Genomic DNA, 6070 nt, shown 5'->3' on the forward strand with positions numbered 1-6070 from the left:
CACGTATAATAGACGTGGCGAACAACCGTGATGATAGGCTCGTTAGAATCGAACCGTACCAACATTCGTATGGATTAACATACGGAAACCGCACACGTATGATACACGTGGGCGAAACAACCGCGATGATAGGGTCCTTTGAATAGAACTCCCTATCAACCCTCGCATACTCGTGATGCGGAACTCGGCACACGTATGATAAACATGGCGAAGTGCTGGAAGGGTTAGCAAGATAACCAAATAAATATTAGCCACCTAAAAACAACCCCACAATCCCCTAGGGCCTCTCGTACTAAAGTCATCCTTAACGATCGTACAAGATTTTTCAAAGAGTTGCTTGCAACTTTTATCTTTTAAAGAAGTGATTAGGGCTTGTTGTGTTCTCTGTCTTGCTAAACCGGCTCTGGTACCAGCTGTGGCGGATCCACTTCGGATTTACTTGGTTAAACATGATTTAGCCGCATGATACGCGACGCTCATGCCTAAACCGAGTAAACACGAAGTGCCGTCGGATTTCCTCCGATTTAACCACTTGAACAGGACCGAATAGCAAACCCACACGAAGGTGAGCGGTTCCAGAGAATACAACAAGTTCACCAAGTTAACAAATTAACCATTTAGTTTGGTTATAAAACCACATCAGAGTTTACAAGTTCAGAAGAAAAAAACCACAAAAGGGTAAAACAACTAGCGGAAGCTAACTTCGTCGGGGTCGGACATCCCTGGTGAGGCCAGCCGGGACATCAGTGATCCCGCTCCTCGCCGTCCGAGGAGGGATCCCACTCAACCGTCCAGCTCGGAGGGAGTTGGGGCGGCCAAGTGCCAACAGAGGGAGGCTCAGAGACAGCAACTTCACCTGAAAAAGAAGAGCCACAACAAGGCTGAGCTACTAAGCTCAACAAGACTTAACCGACAGGGAGTATGCTTACTCCACCTCTTCTAGACATGCAAGGCTTTTTGGCTGAGGGGTTTGTGTTGCCAAAAGCGCTAGGTGTATCCCTACTTTCAAGTTTTAGCTCCGACTCTAAGTTCATTATCCGATCTGGGTTTGCAACCTACTCTAAACAAACATAGAACCATTCAAAGATATATACATCATCATCAAAACCATGTCATCATCAGATTTCTCATTTACTCAGGGTGACATAGCGATCAAGCAGTCTCAAACTGTGAGAGGCAGACGAATCGATTCGAGTTTCTTAACCATGCATGGCGAACCTAATCTCACGACATCCGCGCACCACAAGGGTCGCTTCCTGTGTTGGCCGTCCCCATCAATTCCCAGGCGCGTGTCAGGTCCAAACTTCCCTTGGCATGCAATGCTCCACAGTCCCGGTCTCTACCGTACTGTGACCGCACTTGCACCCACATGATGCACCATGGAAAGCTTGTTCCAGGGACAGCAGGGGTATAAGCCACGCCCTAGTTCAATCAGGTACTAGGCTTCCCCATCCCATACTAGGTATGAGATTAGAACTTTCAAACACTTGATCACGAACACCACCACTGTCGGGCCTTAGCATGTTTCATAGACAGATGGGGCGATCAATCGACCACCAAAGAGTTACCCCAAAACCCTGCCCCATCCATCGTCCTTATAGTTGTAATAGAAAGGAAAACAACCAACTCCTACAACTCGCGAGTGACGGGAAATCACTCGGCTTTTACCGTTTCCTATTTAAGCAAAGCATCTATCCGGTCCAACAGCTAGTGTTCAAATCAAGGGAGCTAAGTTATGCATCTATGGTTCCAACCAACTCCTGTACGTAAATGCACAAGCATGTTAAAGAAGGCATGCGCAAGTTTGGTAAAACATAGGGGATTCATGCATCCAGGGCTTGCCTTCAAGCAAGGAGGAGGGAAACTGTTCTTCTGCTTGGGCGGCTTCGGCTTCTGGAGGCAGGAGCTCAGCTACACCTTCGTCTTCTGGCGCTGGGTGCAGCTCGTAGAAGCCGTCGGCGAGACGTAGCTCTACACGAATGCAATGCATGGGTTAGCATTTAGACAGTTATTCAACAGCAACAATTGCAAGTTTGAGCCCAGAAACTTGCGGTAAGTTACAGGAGGGTGGGAAGGTTCAATGGAGTTGATGGAGATCAAGATATAAGGGTCGGAGGGGGAGGAACTTATGATCTGATCCTTAATTTAGTGGAATAGATGTGCTAGGGGTCCTCAGACTTAACGCTGAAAGGTTCCCAAGTTTTACACATACACCCTCGGTTCAAAGAAAAAGATACAGCCAAGCCCTCGGGCGAGGCGGAGAAGGGTCGGCGGAACAGACAGGGTCGGGCGAGACGAAACCGGGGTTGGGCAGATAGGAGGGGTCGGACGAGGCGAACAAGGGTCGGCAGCTTACCTTCGTCTTACAGAGAAGACTTGGGCGGAAGGACTAAGGGGCTTGGGACAGCGGCGAGGATGTCCGGTGGTATTCCGACGGCGGCGGTGCTTCTTGTGGATTACAAGCAAACTCTTGGGCAGCACAGAAAGCAGTGGCTGGTGGATTGGGGGAAGGTGGTGTTTGAGCAGAGAGGAGAGTTCCTCAGATTTTGGTGGTGGCGCTGTGAGCACGAACAGGGAGCAAGAGAGAGGGCAGCGATGTCAAAGGGGAACTCCGGCGGGGCTCCGGCATCCCATTTTATAGCTGCGCGGAAGAGGGAAGGGGGAGCGGCGCGAAGGCCGGGGAAGAAACGATGGAATGCTCTGCCGGGGTGGCGATTGAGCGACGAGGGTGGTGGAGTAGGACTTCGGGGATGACACCGGCGATCATTGGGCACCGACGTCAGGGCGGCGCAGGCGCGGGTTTGCTGGTGGTTGAGATTTGGCGGAGGTGGGCGTCGTCGTGCGGTGGAGCTGATGGAAGTGACCTGGGAAAACAGCGCTAGAAACGAGGGCGCACAGATGAGAAGACAGGCGGCTGCGGTCGCGCGGGCGAGCGCGGAGCAACAGATTGTCGGGGCGGACCTTCTGACAAGGCAGAAAAGGAGCTGTCGCTGCCGCGGTCTGGGTTGGCGGAGGAGGAATCGTCGCGTAGCGAGGACTGGGGTGGCGCGACTGTGGCGAGGTGACGGAAAAGACGGGCGGCATCGGGCTCTGCAGCCGGGATCTGGTGATGTGATGATGGGCGCGGGCGGCGAGGTGCTGCAGAAAGGGTCGCAGAGGAGCTTCTGCCGTGATTGGGGAAGGGGGCGCGAGAATCCATCTGGTCGTGGCCGGCGACGAGGCAGAGCGGCGGGCGTCGGAGGAGTTGAGCCACGCGGCTGGGGAACTCTGAAGCGGGCATGCAACTCGAGTGCGCCTGTCGCGGGAGATCTGGGGGAAAAGATCTCGTGGGCCCATCGGTTAGTCTTGGTGGTCCACGGCTCGAACTGAAGGGCGACGTTGTGGGATGGCTTAGGAAGATCCGACGGTGGGTTAGGGGTCGGCGGGGTCGGAACGGGGAAAACACGGCGAGTGGTCGGATCGAAGGGGTCGGGAGCTCTGGAGGTGGAACACTTAGGCTTGGGAAAACTGAGACAGGTGATTAGGGACTCGGATTAAGATTGACGCGAAGGATTTTCATCCGAGGCCGTTACATACGGCCTTCCCAATTAACCAATTGCTGACCTGGAAGGCAATAGTACATGGACTAGAGATGTTAAAGAAGGGAGTTATATGGAAGATTGGTTCTGGAGAGAAAGTCCGCATTTGGCGTGATCCATGGTTGACGCGTGGCTGGTCTTTTAGACCAGCAAGGAAGAGAAGGCCATGACAGCTAAAGTGGGTTTCCCAGCTCATAAATGTAGACCAAATGGAATGGCGGGAAGAGGTGATTCATGATTACTTTAGACCATATGATGTGCAGCATGTCTAGGATACCAGATTACCAACAAGTCCTGTTGAAGATTTCATTTCGTGGCACTATGAAAAGTCTGGCATCTTCTCTGTCCGAAGTGCTTATAGGCTTGCAAGAGACCTGCGGGACGAGGAGAGGGGAGCGCCTGCGGGACGAGGAGAGGGGAGCGCAGCAGGGCACATCAAGGAACCAGATGGGTAGGCCAATATGGAAAGAGTATTGGAAAATTACGATATCGCACAAAGTACTGCTCTTTGGTTGGAAGGTTATGAAAAATGGTTTGGCAACACATGACAATAAGCAGCGACAATCCATAGTAGTGGCAAGCCAGTGTGAAGTGTGTGGTGTTGAAGAGGAGTCGGCAATGCATGCTTTGGTCAAATGTGATCACGTGAAGGCACTACGCAATGAGAAAGGTTTGGATGTTGCCGGATGAGGAATAGGTCCTGAGGTTATCGCCGGGTAACCTGTTAGACCAGATCAATAAGTTGGGGATGGATGAGGAGCAAAGCTCCTCCTGCTGCTTTGGAGGACCTGGCAGGTGAGGAATAATATCACACATGAATTTGAGAAGCTATCGATTGAAGGCTCGGTTAGGTTCCTTCAAAAGTATTGGATGAAACTTTGTAGCATCCAACAACAACAGGACTGCTTTGATTCAAAAGGTAAGAATATGATTTGTGAATCTCTGTGTACAGGGAGCAGCAAAAAGAAGATAAAGAAGGCAGCTCATTGGGAATCACCAGAGCAAGGGTGGCTGAAGATTAATGTCGATGGAGCCTTTGATTGTAATACAGAGAATGGTGGGATTGGAATCATTATCAGAGATAACATTGGAATAGTCCATCTCACTGCATGGAAAAGTATTCCAAAGGGAAGGGATGCAGAGTAATTAGAAGCAATGGCAGCTAAGGAAGGCCTGATGCTGGCTACGGAATGGTGTGACCAGAAGGCGATACTTGAGTCTGATTGTAGTACTGTAGCTGGAATGCTGGTGAAAAGGGATGGCGGGCATTCCAACCTTAGGTTTATCCTTGAGGAGGCCATGGCAGCTGGAGGAAGGTTACCAGCATGGAAGATAGTCCATACGAGAAGAGAGTGTAATAGTGCTACACATGAGCTCGCACAGTTGGCAAAGCGTACAAAGCACTCCGCAGTGTGACGTTTCACGGCTCCTATGTGTGTTAAGCAAATTATTGCTCGTGATTGTAATTTAACTTTGGAGTAATAATCTTCTAAAAAAAAGAGTACATACATACAAACCAAAGTGAGATCCCATTGTTGAAGCACTAACTAGTTAGTAAGTAACGTGTGAAGATTGAAACCGTTGGATCACATGGATACCAAAAAATCGGCAAGTGGATGTGTAAAAAAAAAAGAAAATTGGCAAGCGTGCGTGCATAGCTAACGTTTGCGATAACATAAAAGGAAAGACACATTGGAGCTCCAAAAAAAACACATTTCACACGAAGCAATATTGACATATGATGTGGTAAAACTCAAAATGCTATTTCATTAAAAAAATGATCAACACATCATTGTCACTCTCTCACATGCCTTCTCGTTGAACTGTGCACTGATCTGCATCTCCTCACATAACCCTGCAACGAAAAGAAAAGATACGGTGATGAGCAGTGTTGCGTCCAAACACAAAGGAAATTCAAGAAGCACAGTGTCACACCCTTACCTTGAGCAGTCGAAATCGGGCTTGGTCGGGACGAAGCCGATCAGGACGTTACACGAGGTGGGGAGCCCGGCGGCGTGGCCGGGTCCATCCTGCCGCCGCCGGCGGCCTTCAGCTCCAACAAGAGGCAGGCGCAGAGCGTGTCCCGCTGCGCTGCCGTGCCGCGCATGTCCCAGATGTTGCCGAGGCCCGTGCAGCAGTTGGGCGTCACCGCCGGCTCATCACCCACCACGTACGGCACGCACTCGCTGAAGGCCTGCTATGCCGTCTTGCAGGCATCGTGGTCCCGCGCCGCGGTGGCGGCGGCCATGAACGCCGAAACGTACCAGGTTGGCATCATTCGCAGTTGCGTTGCAAACTTAGAACCAGTTTGGTGGAGCTCCCACCAGCTCCAGCTCCTCCACTGACGCGTTACTGTAGCGTCAGAGGAGCTGGAGCCGGAGGAGCCACAAAGCTAGCTCCACCGGCTCCTCCTTGATCTGTGAGAGGGAGGGAGAAGAGAGAGAAAAATGGTTCGCGTGAACAGTGTTGCTACAGTGCATGAACAGTAAAAT

This window comes from Setaria italica, chromosome IV, assembly GCF_000263155.2.
Source record: "Setaria italica strain Yugu1 chromosome IV, Setaria_italica_v2.0, whole genome shotgun sequence".
Classification (NCBI taxonomy): domain Eukaryota; kingdom Viridiplantae; phylum Streptophyta; class Magnoliopsida; order Poales; family Poaceae; genus Setaria; species Setaria italica.